This window comes from Homarus americanus, unplaced genomic scaffold (genome assembly GCF_018991925.1).
Source record: "Homarus americanus isolate GMGI-L3 unplaced genomic scaffold, GMGI_Hamer_2.0 scaffold30535, whole genome shotgun sequence".
Taxonomy (NCBI): Eukaryota; Metazoa; Arthropoda; class Malacostraca; order Decapoda; family Nephropidae; genus Homarus; species Homarus americanus.
The window spans coordinates 4,627,024-4,654,298 of NW_024732440.1; positions in this window are offsets into that span (position 1 = coordinate 4,627,024).

The following is a 27,275-nucleotide window of genomic DNA, read 5'->3' on the forward strand; positions in this document are numbered from 1 at the left end:
GTGAATAAATGTATAAATAGGTTAAAGAATAAGCATATAAGTAGGTAGAAAATTATTATACAAGTGGAACTATATTATATAAGTAAGGGAGCAATATAGAAATAAAGTTATAAGTGGAAGAAATATTATATATAGATAATTAATTAGTGGTTAAATATCTTAGTAATTAATAGTAATTAGATAAATAAAAAATAAAATGTATAATGGAGAAGTGTAGAGAAATAAATAAATTAAGCGAGAGAGAGAGATTCACTACCTAATTTTTTAATAATAACCCCATGGCAGCGATTATTAAAAAAAAAAAAAAACACTATTTTAATCAGTTTCAAACACCTTTTTTTTATTTATTTTTCAATAGAGTCTGATAACATTAACAACGCATTAATTAATTACTACGGATATTGTTTAATGTAACTAACTCTCTCCAACTTTTTAATTACACACCAATACATCAATACTTTTTTTTTAACTTCATTAGTGGAAGAGTATTAAGAAATTTATCATATACTACAAAGGACTCTATTTTAGGGAGACTTTCCTTCTTTTTTTTTTCTTTTTAGTTTTGAAGGAATTAAAAACATAAAGACTGATGGTGAAAAAAATAAAGACAAAAAAATAAAAGTGAGATTAATAACGAGTGCAGGAAATCAATGTATCTATAACAAGCATTTATATCTGTTTGTTTATATATCAGACAGACAGACAGACAGATAGGTAAACAAAGAGACAGGCAGAAAGATAAACAGACGGCTAGAGAGAAGGAACCAGACAGCAAGACACAGACAGAAAGTTAGATAGATAGACACTTAAACAGACTGACAATTAAAAAGATAGACAGGCAGATAAAGACAGATAAACAGTCAGACAGATATATTGTTAAACAGATAGACAGACAGATAAACCAACAATAATAATTACTAACGATTCATAATATATTACAAACACCAACTAAACATTAAAAATATACATACAATAAAATCATTACTCTTTATTTTTCAATGTAAAACACAATGGAAATATTTGCATCATTGTCAATAATATTTTCGCGTGAAGAATTTATTCATAATTTTTCGTATTGTAAACAGTTGTGGTGATAATTATATATCAACATATTATATAGAACTAATGGTGATAGGGGACGCACACACACACACACACACACACACACACACACACACACACACACACACACACACACACACGTGAGGTATTTTGTTTGACCGTGTATGTCAGGTAAACCATGATACTGTGTGTGTGTGTGGCCGATCGTATTGTTTATGTGTACTCTGTGTGGCTTAATGTGAAAGTATGTGTGTATATGTGTGTATATGAGTGTATACTGTTAGACGCATATACATTTACATCCACACGTCATATATTACCGAAATTCACCGCGTGGCCATGTTGAAACCTAAACAAATAATATTATATCAATTTGCATGACCTCATCATTGTTTCATGCAACTGCTTGTCACTATATTCCTACACCAGAATTGGGAGCTATTCCCCTGTCCGTGGGAAGATACAATAATAATAATAATAATAATAATAATAATAATAATAATAATAATAATAATAATAATAATAATAATAATAATAATAATAATAATAATAATAATAATAATAATAATAATAATAATAATAATAATAATAATAATAATATGTCATGGTATCTTGCGGTTTACATATCATATATTAGCACATAATGCTGTTAATATATGGCCATGAACCTATATTTTCAGGTCTGTGTTTCCCTTTTGTTGTGAATTATTTCCATGTGTTTGACCCAGACACCAGACCAAGCATGTCGGCGTCACAATCCAATAAACTCGTTTGTTTTTGGAGATCTCCGCCATTTGAATTTGCCGCGCGAAGGGAAATTCAATAGAGGCTGCCGCCTAAACGCATCCCGCTGGATCGTTTTGATAGTAAACAATCGCTCCACTAAATGCAGCCAATTCGCAACTAAAGCGCATCGGAATCCGTTATACAGTCTTTTCGGTGTCGGGGATGAGAGAGACAGAGAGAGAAGAGAGAGAACTGAAAGGACAAATACTGAGGGATTCAAGCCTATTATACGCCCACTACGGTGGTGTTGGATGCCGCCAGACCCGCATCGGATCTCATGTCGCCCATCGCTTCGATGCTCAACCTCCCCCCGCATCGCCCACACTCAGGAACAGGGATTAAGAGTCTTATATCATCCGTCTGTAAGGCTAAAACTCCCATATTCACCACTTAAATCTGTTTTCATGAACACCAGAACCTATTCACTCTTGTTATAAACGTTAATTTTGGCACACGAGACAGATGCCTAAGTATAGTGTATCATTCGTCTACAACAACATGGGATTCATGGGATTCTAGACTTTATACTCCTCTAACACAGCGCTTGTCCTCCCTCGTAAACACACATTTCAAAATCAACAAGTTCTCACAAACAATAAATATCCAAGACTGACCCCAATTCCACGACGTAATTGAGCTTATTCCCCCGTATAATCCAGAGCACGTTGAGTTGGCCTAGCCGGGGGAGGGGGGAAGGGGAGAGAGGAACTAAAGAAAACAGGTAGTGTCCGATTTCAGAGCCTTTTGTCCCGGGCTTGAGGGCAGCTCGTCCTGCGGTCGGTTTGAAACGGATAGCTTGGGGTGGGATACTTGAAAGGGGGGTGTAGAGCGAACTAAATTGTGGTTGTGGTTTGTATTGTGGATGAGTACTTAGGATGAAGATCTTGTGATGGACAATGGTTGAGAGAGTAATTGTTGTTGTGGTAGAGGGTATTGGTCCAAGTGGTTCATGTTGTGATGGTTGCCGTATGGTGTGTGTGCGTGTGTGTTCATCTTTTATATGATCACACAAACCTATTTACATTCTAACCTATACACACACACACACACACACACACACACACACACACATACACACAACCACAAGCCTACACAATTTTACATATATCCAGATACACAAACAGTAAATTATGTACGCATATCTACACCAATTTCAGATTATTGGTGTATTAATATCCCTTTGTAATACTGATACGTACATTATTTCCCTTTGAAAGCTTAATCACTCTTCAACTCTCAATAAACATATAGAGAGTTACTCATTATGCACATGATGACGTAGATTATATACTGAATTATTGTGAATTATACATAGAATTCTGTTAAGCTTATTTCAGTAAACACACAATAAAGACGATGGAAAAGTGAAATAAATTAATAGAAATACAAAATAAAAAATTTAAATAATAATAATAATAATAATAATAATAATAATAATAATAATAATAATATCAGGACAACATGACCTACCTGACCTACCTGTATTATAGCAGGGAATCTTGTAAACATGACCCGCCCTAAAATAATTAAAAATGATAATAATGAATAAAAATAAATAAAAATTACATTGACTATAACTCAGCGTGAGAAATATGTTACGATGTTCAGAGATGAATTACGAGCCTCATTACGAGTCATACATTATTTATTGCATAATGAATAATATATGTATTCTCCCACTCACTGTGCAAATGTGTTATAACTTTTCTCCTGTTGTGTTTTAAAGTAGTTGTTTTTTGTTATGTTTATTTTTTCATATTGTTTTATTTTATTTTATTTTATTAATCACTAGTGTTTTTATTATTATTATTATTATTATTATTATTATTATTATTATTATTATTATTATTATTATTATTATTTTCCAGTTCTTTTCATGTCCTCGCTGTGTATTCTTCTTTAATGCTTCCTTATTATCGTTCTTATCTTTCTTCACCTTTAATGTGTTTTTTGTTCTTTTATCATCGTCGTTATTTTAAGTCTTTAACCACAAACACAAACCAATAGTCACAAACACAAAACACAAACCCAGGAAAACAAAAGTAACAAACGAAAGGCCACAACTACAAACACAGCAGTGAAAGTACTCACATATTTATATATAAATAAATATATGTATACATAAACAGTCACCAACAAATGTGCATATACATACGCACACAGATACAGACACATACATAATAAATTTTGTATTACAAGATTTACTTATTACTCACGTGTACACATATGCAAAATAACTTAGGTGCACACATACACACTAAGCTAATGATTCACACACACACACACACACACACACACACACGTATATACATATTTTTCTAAATAAACCAAAAAAAATAATTAGGAAAAAAAATTCATTGTTCAATTAATTTGTTTCAAACTACGACGGAAAAAATTAGCAATGAGTTTTGTGTTTTACATTTATAAATATTCAGTATATGAGGCTCTCAATCTACAATGACACGTACGCACAATATACGCACATACGAACGCATTCCTATAATGGTACACGCACACGAACACCCAGCTAAACTAAATGCCCAACACATACGCAAATATACATACAAGAACGTATACATCGGTAGATTCATGCACACGATTACGCCCATACACTCATTCATACACCCAAACCCACACCTACACACTCACGCACACACGCGTAATTAAGTACATATTTCTGTCATTTAAACACACTGGTTTATTACAAAATATAATTGTCATATATTTTATCGCTATATCCACTTGAAAGGTAAAAATTCGCCTCAGTTCTCACCAAACAAAGGGTCATGTTTTTATTATTTGATAAATCGTATTTTATTATTGAGTTAATTATCGTGTTTTTAATTATGTATACCGAATCATATATGAACTTATGCATGGCGAATTGTATATCAAATTATATATAGCGAATAATAATAATAATAATAATAATAATAATAATAATAATAATAATAATAATAATAATAATAATAATAATAATAATAATAATAATAATAATAATAATAATAATAATAATAATAATAATAAATTAAAACAAGACTATGAACATTCACTATTGTTCCATGCGAGAGTTATGTTATGTAGCCTTTGAGTGAATTATATAGGTCATTAAGTGTAATTAATTATATTTCATAATACATAAAGAATTACAAATGTTCTGCCACTCACAGTACAATACATTTTTTCCACGGTTTTAATAGTGAACCTTTTCAAATATTTCCCGGAGTTTTTTCTTTCTTTTTTTCTAGCGACGTAACCATTCGTATGTGTCCCTCTTGTGCTGTTTTTGTTCCATACGTGATTGAAGTGTTTGTATTTGCTTGTATTTATCCCTAGTATGATTGAGTTACTCCCCAAAATATTTTCTTCGTTCATGTGTTGCTGCCAGAAGTATGATATATTGTGTTCGTTTATCCTGGAGTAATATGTCGACGTGTAGTGTTTTATTCCGCCAGTGAGACTTGACTGGTGTTCCTGACGGCTAAACGAGGGAAAAGTTTACTACAATTTTACACAATAAATGTTTTAACCCACATTGAATCATACGATATATACAAGTTTACACAATTATCATATGTCTATCTAGGCAATATTTATTTGACTAATAAATCTCTGTCATTCACGTTTAAATCATTATCATATCGTTGTCAGACACTTTAACAGACATTTTGACAACAAAGTAGAAAAAAAAACACATTTACATTCACGGGGTTTACCTTCCTGGAAAGTGATATGACTGCCAAAACCTCATGAGGAAAATACAGGGTTTAAGGGTCACTAGGATGGTGATGTTGGGGAGAGTTATAAATATATTAAAAGACAGTAGGTGACCCTATATGTGGTATAAATATATACATGAAGTAAAACAAAAGGTTAAGAGTGTCTACTGTCCGTTGAGTGGCTGGGTGTACTGTTGCTGCTGGTTCAGTGTAGCTGTAGTGTAGTTATTGAAGTTCTTGCATCTTTACAAACCGCAGTTTATTATAGGTTTAGTCAGGAGTCACATTTTGGGTCACCGTAAATAGTCGAAACTAAGGATGTAAAGTCCACGAATTCACAGTGTAATTGGTTGAGAGAAACGTATTACTGGCTCTATTTTTTATAGTTGTTATGAAGGTAGACTAACATCTTTACAGTTCACTTCGATAAACACAATCCAGAGCCTCTTCCGCCCGACTGGTTACACTACTATTCTCAGCCGCATATTTATAACCTGTCTATCTAATATTATTATTCTCAGAAGCGTAAGAAGGGAACACTTACGCCCCTGCACCCAATACTTTATTCTCGGTCGAGGTAGAACATTGTTTACGCCGTGCGCCGCGAGCCTCGAACAGGGGCAGCCACCGCTTCGTCTCTTAGTCTCTAGGGTAAAATATGTTCTTGAACAAAAGGGAAAATACGTTTCCATCTCGGTAATCTTCCCTAACGATCCAAACTACTCACACAACTTTCTCCCTTAACAAGCGCAATAACACTTGTAAATGTGTGCGTTTAGAAGGGATGAGGGAGAAGAAGAGACAGATAGATGAAAGAGAGCTACAATAGGACAATATTTATATATGCAGATAACCACAAGGAAAAAGAAAACACGAAGTTCCCAAGTCCTTAGTCTGTACTCACCCCTGAAGATGTGAATTACACGAAAGCGCTTGGGAACTTCGTGTTTTCTTTTTCCATGTGGTTATCAGCATATACCTAGATCACGCGCACCTACAGTGATTTACTTGCATATATATATATATATATATATATATATATATATATATATATATATATATATATATATATATATATATATATATATATATATATACCTGTATATATATACACAAAGAGGTAACATTAGCATCGTTAGCACATCGGACTTAGTTCACTATTACAGTACCTTATTATCAACAAGAACTGACTAGTACAGCACATACTTTCTTTAGCCAGGTAGTACAAGAGCACACTGTAGCATCCCGTTATTACCAACCTTCCTCGGTTGTTAATTAAAAGTATATCTTTATACCTGATGGCAGGTCAGATCTCCCTAATTCAGAGACTGTCACTTCTTCACCATTATGTACACGATACCTGGAACTCACCTGCCACCACACCAATCATTAATCACTCATCTACTGCAGCCTCGAATCAAACGATTTTCAAACTTAGATTCAGATTATATAATCACAACCATCAACACACGTGCAAGTATAAGTATAAAATACAGGTACAATAATTTCTGTATGATGAGTGTCTCCAGGAACCAGAGCACAGATACAGGTTTAGGTCTAAGATATACAGGTACAGTTGAGACATAAATCCAAATACAGATACAACAATTCCACATAATAAATTATGAAAATGATAAATATAAATACAACAAAAATATAAATTATTCTCCCCCGAAAAAAGGCATAGACTTACCCCCCAAATATACAAAAAAAAAGCACTTTCCACTTGTTAAGCTTATTCTGAACAAGAAATGTTATGGAGTTTCTCAGTAGAAGAACAACACAAAACATCCTCTTCTTCACAGACCAACACCTGACCTTCTGACCTCCTTCGAGTAGAGTTTCGAGAAATGTACCAGAGTTTCAAAGTAGAAAAACAACAGGAAAAAGACTCCCTCCACAAACGACACACCTGAGGGGGTGCTTGAAGCAGAGGAGAAGGTAGGTGCATCGAGAAAGGACTCTAAGAAGGAGGAAGAGGAGGAGGAGGGGGGCAGGAGGAGGAAGAGGGGGGCAGGAGGAGGAAGTGGGGGCTAGAGGGAAGAGAGACTGTGTGGAGGAGGTGGCCTACACAAAGTGAATGGACCCGTGATGAATGGTGAGGCCGCTGTGTATATCCTTGCCTTGAGCATCGTCCTCAAGTGTCTAGGGGGAGAGTACCGGACCGGACAAAATTGGGATTTGTTTATTTATGTTTGTGCAGATCACACAGACAGACAGACAAACAGGCAGACAAACAGAGAGAAACGAAATCACGCACGCAGAGAGAGAGAGACGTATTAAAGACTCGGCAGGAGGAGAATACTTCACGGTATAAGTGTGTGAGCTTCCATAATCACGGATGAACAAGGTAAGGACTACCTGTGCTGTAGAGAGACAGAGACTGGAGAAGGTGGTGCTTCAAGGAAGGAGAGAGAGAGAGAGAGAGAGAGAGAGAGACTGACTATTGGGCTCTGATAAACTGTAGACCAAGCTAAGAGGAAGAGTATGAAAGAGGTAAACATGAGCAGGGTTTTCTTGTCTTTCATTTATTAATTTTACACACACACACACACACACACACACACACACACACACACACACACACACACACACACACACACACACACACACACACACACACACCACCTCACCCACACACATACTCGCAAAATACGCGCTGTAAAAAAAGCGTGTTCTCCATCTAAGCCTCAACACTTGAAGCGGATCAACATCAGGCAGTGGTATGGTGAGCTTAAGGAACTCTGTGGTCTAAACACCCCTCCTATCTCTCTGTCATCTTACCAATGAAAACGCAGCCATCATCTGTCAGACGCTCCCCCAGCTTCACGCCACTTGTTTCCCATCTACCTGGCGAATAAACAAGCTTAGGATAAGGCACTGCACCGCCCCTATTGACCTACCAATAAACTAGCCAAACCCCTCTGCTCCGTCATCAACGCTGCTCTCAGAATAACAAGATGCCCAGCTGACTAGTAGACTTCATTTGTCTCACCAGTTTTCCGAGTCAGTAAGTTCACAATCTTTAAACCAATTACGACCCATCGTCACTGCCCCAATACCCAGCTTGATCTGTAAGGGTTTTGTATTTGATTGGGCTTATGCAGATATTGCAGCCTCCATAGATCCTCAGCAATTCAGCATTATGAAGACCTTCACCCATCCAGTCTTGTTAGCTTTATGGATTACAACTCCAGCAACCTAGAGAAACGTAAGACCTCTGGTGTTCTCACCTTCACAGACTTCACTGAGACGTTCGACTTGGTTAAACACAACATAATTATCAACAAAGCCTTTATTGACCCTGTGATTAAAAACAGTCTCATTCCATGCTTCCTCAGTGACCGACGCCAAGCTGTACTCTTCCGAGGGACTGTCTCACAAAGGCACTGAGATGGGACAGACTCTGCTGCCGCAATCTCATCTACGATGCACCTGAAAGATACTCCCGTTCGCTGGAAATGTGTTGACGACGCCACCGTTGACATCAGTGTAAACAACTCGCCTCCCGATCACAGCGCTCTCCAGAATATGTTGAACAGTCTCCAAAACTGATCCACCGCTAACCAGTCAACACCAGCCATACCAACATCATGATTATGCACTTCAAACTCTCCTCCGATCATGTTCCACCTCCCTCCATCATAATGGGCCCCAACACCCTCCATGTTGTGGACTCCACCAAGCTCCTCGGTGTCACTGAGCTGGAGAGTACACGTTAGTACAGCCGTCAAATCTTCCAGCTTTCGTCTCCAAATCTTCCGTCGTTTCAAGGCCTTTTCTTACACCATTTATCAAGTGGCGCTCAGTATATTGGCCCCTCTTAACTCTCTCTGATTTTATTTATCATAGTGACCTCATCTATCAGTCTGGGACAGATATGCTACATTATCAACACCACCGCCACTTGTTACCACCTGAGATCCCCGTCCGTGAATTGCAAATCGAAATCACAACCGTATCCAACCCATACAACCTTATAGTGATCAACAACAACTCGTACATAACTTATGTGTTCACTTCATGCTTATTCCTCTTTATGTAGAGCAACTACACGGCAATTTCTTGTTAAACGACCCTCTCCCTCATGTCACGATGCGTTATATATGTACCACTTATGTCTTCTGTAGTTTTTCTGTCTATGGCGCACACACACACACACACACACACACACACACACACACACACACATAAAGGGTTGCGATGAATGACCGGAAATTAACGTATTATCTCAGGAATTTCAATATACAAAACGTAACAAATTTTCGAGACTAAATTACTTTAAAAGTTTCGAGATAAAAGACTTAAGGGAAAGAGGACCCCTCCCCCCCCCCACCATTCGCAGAAGCCTCAGTTTCCTCTTGTACACCCGAGAGATTTGTGACACTGGTTAAGAGGGACACTCAAGACTCCACCAGTTAGTTGCTCACTCTTACCTCAAAGACTAATCACATAAAGTGAATGAAAAGCAGCGGGAAGACTTTTACCTTAAACTCTTTCTTTACTTCCTCTTCACTACTTCAACCCTCTTTATCACACATACATCGCATAAAGAGAGACAGAACTTAATGACCTGGTTCAATCTCACTTAAATCCCCCCCACCCCCGCTTTAACTCCTCTTCATCCTCCTTCACCCTCTTTATGCCCACGCACGGTTCTGTTTCGAGGATGTCAAAGACCGATACAGATTGAAAGAGGAAAGATGAACGTACCTGGAGGACCCACTTTGTCTTCTTAATCAACCTCTTTGACTCAGAAACTAATTAACTGCTCGACATTTGGAATTTTCGACGCCACTGAACATTTGAGAGAGAGAGAGAGACAGACGGACGGATAGACAGACAGACAAAAACAGAAAGCGTGAGAAAGAGAGAAAAAGGAGAAACAGAGACAGAGAAAGACAGACAGAAAAGGAGAGAGAAAGCGAGAAAATATAAAGAGAGCCAGAGAGTATCGCCATACAGTGCAGAACACATGTAACTACCATCAACTAACCCAGTACAAATATCATTCAAAATAGCTTCACAATTACACCGAGACTCTACGTTACCTAGACACTTTCACTTAGCATTAGTTGAAACGTAAAACCAACAAACAGAATATTTGTAAACCAGAACCTTATTTCATCATTCTCAACTGGTGTATATTATGCAAATCTATATGAAGTGTGGAATTCATGTTAAAAATACTTGGTGAAAGTTTGTCGATGTTAATGATATAGGTAAGTCGACAACGTAAAGAGTTAACCAATTAGTGAACAGTCAGTCTAGCGCGATGAAAGGCATTACGTACAGGTGTTTTCTGGACAAAAACAGGAAATTGTTCGTGTATTCTGTCAGGAGCATGTCATCCTGTTTTCCGTGTCAGTCATTCTCTCTCTCTCTCTCTCTCTCTCTCTCTCTCTCTCTCTCTCTCTCTCGACATGTAACAATCTACCTCAACCAGAAATACTTCAAACCAAGATCATAATTTATCATAACAATGTTCCTCATTTAATACCACAGGTGAGAATTAACATAAAGAAACAGGTAAGAAATAATCATGTAATAGGGAGACATGTTTGTCGTCTAGTAGTGAGACTCCCTTCGAACCCTCGTCTCTGGAAAGTTATTGGTTATTTTCAAACCAATATGCCAACTAAGAAAACCCGTCAGGGAAAAGAGAGACAGACAGACAGACAGACAGACAGAAGACAGACAGACAGATGGTGTTATCAGTTCAAAGATATAATGAGTGTGAGAGAGAGAGTTGGTAGACAGTAAAAATGAGATAGAGAAAAGGAGAGAAGGTGAGGGCTACGGTGAAGACAAGAGAGAGAGAGATGAGAAAGAGAGAAAGAGAGAGATGAGAAAACATATAAAGAAAACAGGGAATGGAAATGTAAAAAAAAAACGTAAATCAATCCAAGATATAAAAGGGGAACTAGACCTGATAAAAATTATAAGTCCAAAGAAGAGAGAGCCCCCCCCTCCTCAAAAAAAAATATAATAAATAAGAGAAAGTACAGACAAGAGAAAGCAAAATAGAAAGTGGACCTCAGAAGCCTCTTACAGATACAAAGGAGCCATCATGGAGAACCTCAGACCAAAACACCAAATATATTACACGACCCGGACACCAAAACACAACACAACCCGGAGTTAAATTATACTTCGACACCCACCGACGTAAATATAACGAAAACCGATCGAAAGAGAAAATTTTTTCCCTTACACACAAAATATTTTTCAACGTAAATTATTTCCCTGTTTTTTTCCCCTCCAAATATGTGTTTGATATATACCATAGACGTGTATTATTTATAAATTTTATATTACATCCCAGATAATGTGTTTAATATAGCGTTATTATATTATTATACGTATATACAGGGACTCAATTCAATAAAAAAATAGTACCCTATTTTTTCACTTAGGTCTTGGTACTGGAGACACTATCAGATAAAGTACTTGATAAATAATAAATACATAATTAATAAAGTAAGATTAAAATATTACACATGAATAAAACAGTAGAATATTCCCATCGGATAGCTAAAAATAAGCTATTTATCTAAAATGGAAAAAAAATATATATAAGATAAGTAAATATGTAGCAAAATATATGTATTATATAGATTAATATTACAAGATATTCCTCCCCCTCTCCTCTCCTCTGCTTCCTTCATCCCCTTTCTTTCCCCCATTCATTTCTCTTTCTCTCGCCCCTTCATCCCCCTTTCCTTCCTCTCTGCATCACCCCCTTCATCCTTTCATCTCTTCCTTCATCCCCTTTGTTCCTCCCTCCTCATTTCCTCTATCTTCTTCATCCCCCTTTCATTTCCCCTCCATCCTGATCCTTCCTTCCCCTTTCATTCTCCTTTTTTCTCACTCTTCATCCTCCTCCCCCTTATATTACACCTACCCCTTCGCCCCCCTCTCCTTCATCCTCCTCCCTTTTCACCCCCACCCCCTTCATTCCCTCCCCTTCTCTCCATTCGTCCTCTCCTTTCCCCTCACCCCCTTCATCTCCTCCCTCACAAAAGCAAACATCGAAGCTCTCAAAATTCACCCAAACTTAAGAACCGGGAAGTCAATGTATAAACTCATAAAGACAGATGAATAACTAAGTGTATAAAACTATCTTGAATAACTGCAAAGCCAAACAATTAAAAACATTGAAAAAGATAAGCAAAATTAACAAATATGAAGGTAATATAGATAAAACTATTCAAAAATAATGATAAAATTTAAGATTCTGATAATATTATATTTGCGTACCGTCACAAACACTAAAACAGACAAACTTGAAATAGAGAACAAGATTAAGGGGAAATATAGTAAAACAAACAAACACAATAAAGACATTCCAAATAAATGAGTAAATAATAAATATAATAACATCATCAATACATGGTTAGTGAAAAAAATCATTCAAACAGACAGACAGACAGACAGACGGGCAAAGATAGACAGACAGACAGACAGACAGACAGAAAGATCTCAAATAGAAAACAAAAGACAGGTGTTCCCAATCAATAAATCCCTCCCCCCACAAACCAAATAATTCAAGTTACAAAAACAAAAACAAACAAAATAACAAGTACCTTAAAATTCAAAATAAATAAATAAAAACACATTAATTTCAGGAATAACGAATTAAAATACAACAATAACAGATACTTCAATAAGCAAGAATGAAGGAAGGAACAAAAATATTCCAAGCAGATTTATTCAGTAAAACGCACTAACTACACAGATAGATACCCTCTACACAGATTAAGAGCAACAAGTACTATAAAACCCAAGAATGACAAAAAAAAGAGGAATAAAGAAAAAAACAGTTGTCGTGAACGGAAGTATTAAGAAAAAAAAACATAGGAGCATCGGCACGCGCCTTGATGCTCCAATTGCCAGACAGAAAGAGCTGCAGCCGGGAGCCGAGAGAGATTCCCGAGGATCTTCTCAAAGACCTCAACTTTTGCAAGCCTTTCACACAGCATATTGAATTCTCGGAGAAGCCCGCTAGCCCAGGCAGCCCAGCTACAGGGAACGTGACCTGACGGACGTACAGGAGAGGGCATGGTGAAGAAGGGAGGGCATGGTGAAGAAGGGAGGGCATGGTGAGGAAGGGAGGGCATGGTGAAGTAGGGAGGGCATGGTGAGGGAGGGCATGGTGAAGGAAAGGCATGGTGAAAAAGGGAGGGCATGGTGAAAGGGCATAATTGGAAGGAGGCATGGTGGTGAAGGGAGGAATAAGGAAGAAGAGAAGGCATGGTGAAGAGAGATGGGGCATGGTGAGGGGGAGGGCATGGTGAAGAAGGGAGGACATGGTGAAGAAGGGAGAGCATGGTGAAGAAGGGAGGGTATGGTGAAGAAGGTAGGGCATGGTGAAGAAGGTAGGGCATGGTGAAGAAGGTAGGGCATGGTGAAGAAGGGAGGGCATGGGGACGAGGGAGGAGGGGTGTTGAAGGGGTGAACGTGGGAGACGAACGTTTGGTAGGTCAACACAGGTGAGGTGAGAGGTTTGGGAGGTCAACACAGGTGAGGTGAGAGGTTTGGGAGGCCAACACAGGTGAGGTGAGAAGTTTGGGAGGCCAATACAGGTGCAGTGAGAGGCTTGGGAGGTTTTGGAGGTCTATACAGGTGAGGAAGGAGATAGACACGGAGGTTTGATATAAAGATGGATAGGAAAAAGAGAAAAAGAAGGAGAGGATTTGGAGAAATAATATTAGATGAGAAGAGAGAGAGAGAGAGAGGTTCAGTAACTTCAGTACACCGGTAAGAGAATTTAACAAGTAGAGTACTAAAGGTAGATGAGATATATCAACAACAATACTACTACTGCTAATAATAATAATAATAGTAATAATACTAATAAATAAATAAATAAATAAACAAATTACCTTAAAAAACAATCAATTAACTCACTAAATAAGTTATTGGATTTATCATAAAGACCACCATTCAACATTGTATTTTACCACAAAAGTCAATATTAAAACGTGATAACGGCAGGTTTTTAGGGTGTAGCTATAATACGCCAAATTTTAATTACTGTATAATCTCGGGTAAGGTTAGTCATATAGGATACTACCGCCAATTTATTTAATACATTATCACAAATCCAATTATACGAGGTTAATAAAGTTACCCCTATGAGAGAGAGGTGTTACCAGATTCGAAAAATTTGTTTATTTTTTGAAAGCCGGAATTAATTACATGTAGGTTACGTAAAAGGGATTATTATTATTATTATTATTATTATTATTATTATTATTATTATTATTATTATTATTATTAGTAGTAGTAGTAGTAGTAGTAGTAGTAGTAGTAGTAGTAGTAGTAGTAGTAGTAGTAGTAGTAAGTAGTAAAGTAAGTAGTAGTAACCAGTAGCGTCAACTTCCACTGCAGATATCGACTATGAGGCTACAGTCACCGAATGCCGCATCGATCTGCGGCTCAACTAATTTAACACAGATAGGATAGTTGCTTATGTATTAGGATATTTAATATTAAGGTAAATAAATGGTGGCGAAGGTGTGGCTATTGGGGGAGGCTGGAGGGCACGTTTAAAAAAAAAAAAAAAAAAAAAAAAAAAAAAAAAAAAAGTAGTAGCAGTAGTTGTAGTAGTAGTAGTAGTAGTAGCACTGTTGATATTATTAATTATTTTCACACTTCCTACCATTACTTACAAGAAGAAGACGAAAGAGAAGAGGGGAAAGGAGGAGAAAGGAGAAGAAGACACTAAAGAAAAAGAAGACATACAAAAGAGACATGGAGAAGTAAGGTGTGATAAGAACCAAAATATAGATGAAGAAAGTGAGACAAGGAAAGAAGAAAAATAGCTAAGGAAGAGGGACGAAGAGTGTGAAGACATAGATGACACTAAAATGAACAAAGCAACGTATAGATAGAGATTACTGAGAAGGGAGGAAGGAAGGAAGAATTGATAAAGAGGTAATGAGTGGTATCAAATTAGATGAGAAGAGGAAGAAGGGAAGATTAAGGATGGGAAGAGTGAGAAGAAGAAGGGAAAGAGGGAAAGAAAGATGAGAAAGAATAAGAGAGAAAAGGGAGTTGACACGGACAATTAGAGAGAGAGAGATAAAGAGATAGGTTAAAAACTTGATAACAATACACACAAAATAACAGGTAAACAAATATACAAACATCAACACCACCACCAAGACCACCGTTGTCACCATCATCACCACCATTATCACCGTCACCACCACCATGATCACCAACACAACCACCACCACCACTATCACCAACATCATTACCACCATCACCACCATTATCACCGTCACCACCACCATGATCACCAACACAACCACCACCACCACTATCACCAACACCATTACCATCATCACCACCATTATCACCGTCACCACCACCATGATCACCAACACAACCACCACCACCACTATCACCAACACCATTACCACCAACACCACCATTACCACCGTCACCACCACCATGATCACCAACACAACCACCACCACTATCACCAACACCACCATTATCACCAACACCGTCACCATCACTATCACTACCTTGACAATCATCATTCTCTCATCTCCACTACGTCAAAGACTCCCTCTCTTAATCCTTCCCTAATCCTATTATTCCCTCCCTATCTCCCTCCTTTATCCCATTATTCCCTCCCTATCTCCATACTTTACCCCATTATTCCCTCCCTCTCTCCATCCTTTACCCCATTATTCCCTCCCTATCTCCATCCTTTACCCCATTATTCCCTCCCTATCACCATCCTTTACCCCATTATTCCCTCCCTATCACCATCCTTTACCCCATTATTCCCTCCTCTATCTCCATCCTTTACCCAGTATTCCCTCTCTATCTCCATCCCTTTACCCCGTATTCCCTCCCTCTCTCTCCATCCTTTTACCCCAATTCTTCCCTCCCCTATCTCCATCCTTTACCCCATTATTCCTCCCTATCTCCATCCTTTACCCCATTATTCCTCCCTATCTCCATCCTTTACCCCATTATTCCTCCCCTATCTCCATCCTTTACCCCCATTATTCCTCCCTATCACCATCCTTTACCCCATTATTCCCTCCCTATCACCATCCTTTACCCCATTATTCCTCCCCTCTCCCATCCTTTACCCCATTATTCCCTCCCTCTCTCCATCCTTTACCCCATTATTCCTCCCTATCTCCCTCCTTTACCCCATTATTCCCTCCCTATCTCCATCCCCCCATTATTCCTCCCTATCTCCTCCTTTACCCCATTATTCCCCTCCCTATCACCATCCTTTACCCCATTATTCCTCCTATCACCATCCTTTACCCCATTATTCCTCCCTATCTCCATCCTTTACCCCAGTATTCCCTCCTATCTCCCTCCTTTACCCCGTATTCCCTCCCTCTCTCCATCCTTTACCCCATTATTCCCTCCCTCTCTCCATCCCTTTACCCCATTCTTCCTCCTATCTCCTCCATCCTTTACCCCATTATTCCCTCCCTATCTCCATCCTTTACCCCATTATTCCCTCTCCATCCTTTACCCCATTATTCCCTCCCTCTCCATCCTTTACCCCATTATTCCTCCCTCTCTCCATCCCCTACCCCGTATTCCCTCCCTATCTCCATCCTTTACCCCATTAATTCCTCCCTATCACCATCCTTTACCCCATTATTCCCTCCCTATCTCCATCCTTTACCCCATTATTCCCTCTCTATCTCCACCCTTTACCCCATTATTCCCTCCCTATCACCATCCTTTACCCCATTATTCCCTCCCTATCACCATCCTTTACCCCATTATTCCCTCCCTATCACCATCCTTTACCCCATTATTCCCTCCCTATCACCATCCTTTACCCCATTATTCCCTCCCTCTCTCCATCCTTTACCCCATTATTCCCTCCCTCTCTCCATCCTTTACCCCATTATTCCCTCCCTCTCTCCATCCTTTACCCCATTATTCCCTCTCTATCTCCATCCTTTACCCCAGTATTCCCTCCCTATCATCTAGCCCTTAATCCCAGCATCCCTGAACCACCGGGCGGACATTTCCCTGAGAGATTAAGGGCTTATAACTAAACCCTCTTTAATTGATAGCTAAACAGGCAGGTCTCAGGGGCAGAGCTGAGAGGATTGTGTTACCAGCGTTCACTTGGTTATGATCCACGTTTAAAGCAGCAGCAGTTGTTCTTTTGTTGATGTTGAAAGTAAATGAGGATTCCTGTACTGTTATATTGTATCCATGCATTGCTATTTGTGTTTTTTTTTACTGTAATTCTGTGATAATTACTGTATCTTTATATGATTCTGATTCTGTTTTTTTTTTGGGGGGGGGGGCGTTGAGGCAGAAGTTAGTTCTTACATAGATAAACTTCATTAAGCTCTCGACTCAGCTTTTGTTTACAAGAAAATTCCAAAGACTTTTTCACCTCCTTCAAGAGGCAAAAAATGGTTGGGATGGAGGGGGAGGTGGGAAGAGGGGGGGGGGGTTGAGGAGAAGGAAGGAGAGGAAGAGGAGGAGGAAGATGAAGAGGGGAAAGAGAGTAGAGGAGGAGGAGGAGGAGGAGGAGAAGAAGGAAGAAGGTAAAGGGAAAGGAGGATGAAGAGGATGAGGAAAAATTCACATGTCACTTCAGATAGTGGTCCACGTAATATATCTGTTAACAAATCACACGAAAACAAATTATTTATATATCTTAACCATATAATATATACCAACAATTCCAATAGACATAAAAGAAAAAAACACACAAGTCGGAAAACAGTGAGTCGTCAATCTTCTTCATAATCACTACACTATAATGTATCCTCACTACACTATAATGTATCCTCACTACACTATAATGTATCATCGCTACACTATAATGTATCCTCACTACACTATAATGTATCCTCACTACACTATAATGTATCCTCACTACACTATAATGTATCATCGCTACACTATAATGTATCCTCACTACACTATAATGTATCCTCACTACACTATAATGTATCCTCACTACACTATAATGTATCCTCACTACACTATAATATATCCTCACTACACTATAATTTATCATCGCTACACTATTATATACCGTCACTAAAAATTATTCCTGAAAAAGTCACGCTAATCACCTTGGGGTTAGGTTACGTTGGTTAAACTTCAAATGAGTTAAAATAAGGAGTCAAAACTTGTGGTATATACTGTACAGTGGGATGCCTAATTTACACGTGACCCCAAGAAATTAGCATGAAGAATAAGCGTCCAGGGTATCGTCGGGATGCTTAATCTTCATCTGATCTGTAGAGAGATGCGTTTGGAGAGTTTTTAAGAAGTAAGATAAACTATATTTTTCTTCTTCAATGTTGTTTTAAAAATGTTTGTGAGGCTGAATGATGATACAATAAATTGGTGTATTTATTTCAATCTTGTTTTATGACAGCTTTTAGTGGGTGTGTGAGTGGAGGTGGTGGTGGTTGTGTGAGTGTAAGAGGGAGTAGCTGTGTGTGGGTGAGAGAGGAGGTGCAGGAGGTGGTGGTGATGGTGGTGGTTGACGTGGAGAAGAGCCTGTCATGTAAACAGATTTATCTTCATCATCCATCACAATCATCTCTTATCTTTTCTTATTCTGCGCTTCCTTCCTTCCGTTTCCTTCACTCTCTCTCGTAATATAGCATCTCAGGTTTCAAACAAATATCAGCTTCCTTAATCCATCACTCTCTCTTCTCTTATCCCCTGCTTCTCCCTCCCCCTCTCTCTCCTTACTTCTACTTGCCTTCCTCCTCCTCTCTCCATTGAATCAGGAGTGCTTGAGGACAGTCTTTGCTAGTCCACACTGATTAGTCCTCAAATAGAAAATAACACCAATGACCATGACTTCTATTGTATATGAACCTCTGTCCTGTGTGTCAGTGAACAGTGACAGCACCCTCAGTATCAAGACCTGACCGAACTATTTAGAATAGGCAAATTGTACTCCAAGCTTTGCCAATAAACTTGTTAAACTACATAAACCTTACTATTACCTCTCTTTCTCCTTCTCCATTCCTCTACTACCTTTTGCAGTGCTTCTTCTCTCTTTTCTTACTATCTGTCCTTTTTACTTCCTCTCTCTCTCTCTCTCTCTCTCTCTCTTTTTACTTCCTCTCTCTCTCTCTCTCTCATAAATACACCACACCATTACATCATCATACAGTAAATCACATAACTCATTTCCCACTCCGACTCTAGGCTGAGAACCTCAAAAGGTCGTTAAGTAAATATTCCTCGTAAGTGAAAGACGTAACAGTGAAGGCGGGTGGCTATCACTTTTAACGTGATTCCTTAACAGTCGAGCGTCAACGATCACGTACTGCCATGACGCTCGTATCGTTCCCTTCGTTATTTAAACATCTCCAAATTAGAGACAGATAGACAGACATATAAAGAGACATAAATAGACAGACAGATAAATAGAGACATAAATAGACAGACAGACAGAAAGAAAGACATAGAAAGAGATGAAAATACACAAGTCATAACCTGGCGGACTTGTTGGAAACACCTCGTTTATAAGTCAGATTGGGTGTGCGCACTGCGGGAGGTAAAGAGGACATTCTCCTTGTATTATGGGTCATGTACACGTGTTGTAGACCCGTATAACTCTGGTTCTTATGGCTCTTATATGGGTATAGACGTGTCGGTGTAGAACTAAGGTCAGGGAGAGAGGGAAGAAGACCAAGAGACAAACAGGAAAGACAGACTAATCGATAGACCAACAGATAAGGAGACACGGAGACACAGACAAACAGACAGCAGTTTGACAGAGACAGACACATCAATAAACCAACAGACAGACCAACAGTTAGACAGACAAACAGACATGATGGAAGAGAGAGAGAGAGAGATGATTAAGAGGAAGTGGAAGAACGAGGGGAGGACGAGGAAAGGTAGTAGTGGTAGAAGGGAGAGGGAGTAGGAGGGGGAGGAGTAGTAGGGGAGGAGGAGGAGGGGGAGGTGAGTAGGAGGGGGAGGAGTAACAGGGGAGTAGGTAGGGAGAGTAGTAGGGAAGGAGTAGGGATGGGAGGAGTAGTAGGGGGAGAGCAAATAGGGGAGTAGTAGTAGGGGAGGAGGAGAGGAAGGAGAGGATGGGGGGAGGAGAGAGGGGGAGGAGAATAGAAATAGTAGTAGAGGAGTAGAGGGGAGGAGTAAGAGGGGAGTAGTAGGGGAGGAGAGTAGGGAAGGAGTAGATGGGAGGAGTAGTAGGGGAGGAGCAACAGAGTAGTAGTAGGGAGGAGTAAGAGGGGAGGATAGGGTAGGGAAGGAGTAGGATTTGGGAGGAGTAGTAGGGGAGGAGTAAGAGGGAGTAGTAGTAGGGGAGGAGTAGTAGGGGAGGAGTAGTAGGGGAGGAGTAGAGGTGGAGTAGAAGGGAGAGGAGTAGGAGGGGGAAAGCAGAAGATTGATTATCAGGAAGAGGAAACCAAAGAGAAGGAGAGGTTGACGACAAGCAGGCGTAGGAGAATGGTGAAGAACAAGAGGAGAAGGAGGAGGAGGAACTTGGCGAGAAGAAAGAAGGGGAAGAGAAAGAGGAGGAAGAAGTGGGCTGTGAGAGAGAGTATATAGCTCACAACAGAGATGAATAAGGTCTTTTATGAGTCATTCAGAATATAATGTGTAGCAAGTTGCTTTGTTTGCTCGGTCGTAGAGACACACACACACACACACACGCATACAAACAAACACACACATAAACGTAGACATACTCTGATACTGATATACATATATTCAAATACACACACATTCATGCAGATACCCCCATATACAACCAAATGCAAATGCACACATCAACACACACACTGGCTGGCTGGGGTAGGTCCATAACACGCCCGGTGTGAGCTAGGGAGACTATACTGGACCTAGACACGCAAGTTACTGCAAAAAGATAACATCGTCAGACTAGTTTTATGAACTTTTTAAGAGTTCAGTGGACAGACAAAATCCAAGACCGGATTGTGACATTATTTGGCGGGGACCATCACCCAGAAGCGGGTAATGGTGAACGTTTGTAATATATATATATATATATATATATATATATATATATATATATATATATATATATATATATATATATATATATATATATATATATATATATATATATATATATACAGTATATAGTTTTCGAAGAATGTTAACAAAGGAAACATCACTTGGAAAGTCTAGTTAGATAAGGGGGTTCAAGGGATCAGAGGAAAACTCGTAAGGGGACACGAAGCACAAATGATTAAGTATCTCACGTAGAGAGTGGAAGGAGGAGAGGGTATGGTATGGAATGACTGACAAACACTGGCAGGAAGGTGGGAGGTAATGGCCAGCCACTGACTGTCAGGCAGAATCCTCCACCACAATAGACTCAAAATATAAAGGAATCTCACTTTAGCATGACCCAGTTCAGAGACCGTGGAGATCGGTTCCAATTCCCTATTGTCGATGCTCACGCTGATGGGGATTGGGAAGGGAATTAGATCCGCCTCACCTGCACCCCCGGAACCCACTTGAGCGATAGGCGGGCGTTGGAGCGTTCACACGGCCGCCCGCCTCCCAAGTCAGGGCCAGCTGGAGCCATTTCAACGGTGTCGAACACTTGTGAGAAGGTTGTTTGTGTGTGTTGGTGGAGGTGGCGGGGAAAGTTATAATACGTAATCAGTTTGCGTGATACAATGCTATGCCGGTAATGATCTTACATGACATTAGGTTTGCGTTTAGGTATTGGTCTTTTATGGGAGTTCTGCGAAAATTCTATTAATAAGAATTCATATATTGTGACATGGGATGGGTTCGAATCCTCCGTTAACGTCATCGGCTTCAGAATACGATGACGCGAATGGACGAGACGTTGTAAAAGAATGTGAATTCGTAAGTCTTTATGTATCATTCATATTTTATTTCTTATTATTGTTTATCGTCTTCTTCTTCATCATAATTTATTGTCTGAATTTATTATTATCATTTATTATCTTTCTAATTATTACTTAAGAGTGTGTGTGTGTGTGTTTATTTTCAAATTGTTATCATCCGTTTATTTTCTTACCATTACCATCAATCTCCTTCTATATCATCATTTAACATCATCTTCTCTATTATCGTTCATTGCTTCCCTCATCATCATCATAAATTACTTAATTCCTTATCATCACATATATTACCTTATTAAGATCTATTATCTGCATTTATAACACCAATTACTCTTTCTTCTCCTCATCTACTGCCTATTTCTCATTTATCATTGATTTTATATTGCCTTATCATCATTACCTGTTTGTATTTATGTCTTATGTATTACCGATTATCCCCTAACACCGTCATCTATTTATCTGGCATAGGTCGAATTATTTTATTTCACATACATACATACATACATACATACATACATACATACATACATAGTCAACGTGAATGAACACCCCCAAACTTCTATGTATAGCCACGTCAAAATAGGCAATACTTTTCGAGGACCAAGTATACATAAATATACATATACACAATTGTACCCACACATATCATTAAAACTGAAAGATTCCCCGAGTACCATTTTTTTTAGATAATAGTTTTACAGGAAATAAACAAAGTATTCGTCCCACACTAAGATTAGTGATACACAGATTAATTCATAATGCTAATGAAATGAGTTGTGTCGGCTATAATAAAAGTTAGGTTTATAGAGCTAAATTACAAGTTACAGATAAACACACACACACACACACACACACACACACACACACACACACACACACACCTTCCCTGCTCTCCTCCTTCCACCCTTCTTTCCTTTCTTTTCCCATATATCCTTCCTTATTATCTAACCATCCCATATTCTTCTTCCTATCTCTTCTCCCATTCCTCTCTTCCTAACCCCCTCCCCTAACTTACCCCTTCTTCCTGACCTAATCCTGACCCCCTGTGGTGTGCTACAACTGCTTCGGGGTCAATCATGTGGCGAAATATTGTCACAAGCCAGCCACCTGCGGCATCTGCGCAGGAATGCATAGCACGAGGAGTTGCCCCACCAAGGAACCTGCCTCTCGGGAGGGAGGGGAGCTGGCCTTCCCACCCGGGAGGCGGTGTGCCAGGTGTGGGGAGTATGGTGCGACGGCCTGGCACACTGGCTGTTCTGGGAAGTCGCCTCCACCCACAACAGCGGTCACGCCCAGTGATGACAACGCCAACGCTGCCGATTCGCCTCCACCACCTGAAGTCAACAGTCACAGTGCGTTTCCTTCGTTAGCCAAAGCAGGCCAGGTTAAAGCCTGTCAAATAAATGCACCAGTGAGCAATGGCAGTGATATTGTCAGTGGAGCTTCTGCAGCAACTGGTGCCTCCCTTCCTTTAAATCATCTCTAAAAAAATATCTATTGTCGAAGTATTAATATTTCTTGTAACACTTACTATATTTACAGTACCTGCTTTTATTGTACCACCAAATCCGTTTTATCGGAAATTATCTTGTAAATAAATAAGTAATTACCATTGCAATACACATAATTGCCAACTAGACATAATCCTGAAAGCTCTGTCCTCTTGTTCAACCTTATTACTGCACAACCCAGGTTGTACTGCTCCCCCATTATACTTATGTTTTTAAATTCCACTCTAATTTATATGTATATGTGTATATGTATGTGTGTATGTGTATATGTATATATATATATGTGTATATGTATGAGTATATGTATGTATAAATAAATAAATAAATAAATAAATAAATAAATAAATAAATAAATAAATAAATAAATAAAAATAATAAATAATAAAATAAATAAATATTGAAGTGATAACCGTGGTAACATTATGAGATATACTTATTACCACCATGCTATTGTACTATTCCAGATGACACTAAATGTTACATAATTCTTCCTTGAGAAAATGTATAGTATATATCAGGTGCCTCAGAGAGCTCAGGTTCTCAACTGGCTCAGCCATGTTAACATTGTTATTATTATCCACTCTGTATCTGTATTTTTCTGGCTGAATAAAATGTTTCAATTCAATTCAATTCAATTCCTCTCATGGTGTAGAAAACCTGCCTGTTGTGAGTATGAGTGAGGCCCATAATGATGTGAGTATGAAGTCAGGGCCCATAATGATGTAGTATGAGTGAGGCCCGTAATGATGTGAGTGTGAGTGAGGCCCATAATAATATGTGAGTGTGAGTGGGGAGGCCCTATATGACGTGGTATGAGTGAGACCCATAATGATGTGATTATGAGTGGTTCGTAATGATATAGGTATGATGAGGCCCATAATGATGTGGTATGAGTGAGGTCCGTAATGATATAGTATAGAGTGAGGTCCGTAATGATGTGAGCATGTGTGAGGCCCGTAATGATATGGTATGAGTGAGGCCCATAATGATGTGGTATGAGTGGGCCAGCAATGATGTGAGTGTGGTGAGGCAACCAATGTGAGTATAGTGAGGGCCCATAATGATGTGAGTATAATTGAGCCCATAATGATGTGTGAGTATGAGTGAGGTTCGTAATGATATGAGTATGAGTGAGGTCAGCATGATGTGAGTATAGGTGAGGCCCGTAATGATGTGAGTGTGAGTGAGGCCCATAATAATGTGAAGTATGGGTGGGGCCCATAATGATGTGAGTATGAGTGAGGCCCATAATGATGTGAGTATGAGTGAGGTTCGTAATGATATGAGTATGAGTGAGGCCCATAATGATGTGAGTATGAGTGAGGTCCGTAATGATATGAGTATGAGTGAGGTCCGTAATGATGTGAGCATGTGTGAGGCCCGTAATGATATGAGTATGAGTGAGGCCCATAATGATGTGAGTATGAGTGAGGCCCGTAATGATGTGAGTGTGAGTGAGGCCCATAATAATGTGAGTGTGAGTGAGGCCCATATGACGTGAGTATGAGTGAGACCGATAATGATGTGAGTATGAGTGAGGCCCAGGATACAAGGGCTGACTTGAGGGTGAGTAGCCAGAGCGAGACCGATAGTGATGGAAGCATGAATGGGGAGAATGAGCCCCAGACTGCCAGCGTGGTCTCTTTAATAACCCCAGGTCTGAAAACTGTCCATAACCCGGTACTTCTTCCAATATTTTCGGAGGAGGAACTCGCGGGACAAATGAAGGAACCTGTGTATAAAAATCCTACTGGAATAAGGGCCGTGAGGCGCATTATCAAGAAGTCCAGAGGTGATGAATTTGAAAGGGTTAACATATTGGTCAGGTTGATCTATGAAGCCAACGCACGACTCTCTGTACACAATTCAAGGTGGACGGAGTAACACGAACGCTTAAGTTCATTTCATGGAACATCCGGAGTGTTAACCGCAGAATTAATGACCTACAATGGTTTGTTAAAGTTTTTAACATTGATGTAATTGGTTTACAAAAACCTTACAGGTCCAGCACCCAGAAGAAAGTTGCACCCAGGATAGCTGGTTTTACAGCATACAATAGTGGAGCAGGAAGTGGCCTGCTCACTTATGTAAACAATGGTCTGGTCTGTAAATGGATCAAAACCCACAATGATGAAAGTATTCACTATCAACAATTTACAGTAACGACAGTAAACAGTCAATTTTCGCTGTATAACATCTATGTCCGATGCAATGAGCTGCGAACGGACGTGTTACCAAAGCCATCAGGTAACAATGCTATGTTGTGTATGGGTGACTTTAATTCACGTCACACTGTCCTCGGTGATGTCCAGTGTAACTCTAATGGAAGGGTGTTCGTGAATTACATCAATAATCATAATATCACTGTATACGACACAGACAAAGTGACACATCTGATGGGGGGCAGACTTGATTATGTGATTGGGTATAGCCTAGTAGACAGTAATGTTAAGGCTAAGGTCATCTCAGACCACCTAGTCAGTGATCATTATGCAATAGTTACTGAATACACTGTTGCTGATGTCAAGTGTGAACCCCATCCTAAACTCAGAATTAACATCCCAGATAATCTTAAGCTGCACTTCAAGGCCTACATCCACAGAAGGTATGCTGGATATACACCTGGGTCAGTGGATGAATTTGGCTGTGATCTTGTAAATGTCATTACCACATACTGTACCACCTGGGTTAAGTCAAGGAGGAAGGGGGGCAGCACTAAACACCTCTGTGGACACATGACCCCATCCTCACCAAAGAAGGGGAGAAGGTAGAACAGCTTGCCAACACTTATAAACAAAATAATACTAATGATAACCTCCTGGCATTCCTCAAAGCTAACAGAGCATTTCGTGAACTCAAAGGTCAGATGAGAAACACCTATCGGGAACAACACAAACTGAACTAACTGGAATCTACTTAGGCACAGACTACCTTAAAGAAAATGGAGGTGGGGTGATATTCTGTGACTCTCAAAGTGCTTTGAAATCAATGAACATTCCGTCAGGTTCTATGTCTAAAGTTGTCTGTGATATTAAAAGAAATGTGATAACTGCCATGGAGAACAACTCTCGTATCGAATTTGTGTGGATTCCGTCCCATGTTGGAATTAGGTATCATAACTCTGCTGATAGACTCGCCAATGAGGCATGTAAGAAAGAAAATGTTGACCGTGACCTTGGCCTGTCCAATGCTGTACTTAAAAACATTCAAGTCAGAATCAAAAACTCTGATATAGAAGAACTGAGAAATGCAGAGAGACCTGGTAGTTGTAGCATTAGTAAATATGACAAATGTTGTGACCAGAGGTACCGGTATGTCCAGCATAAGGACAGAACTAG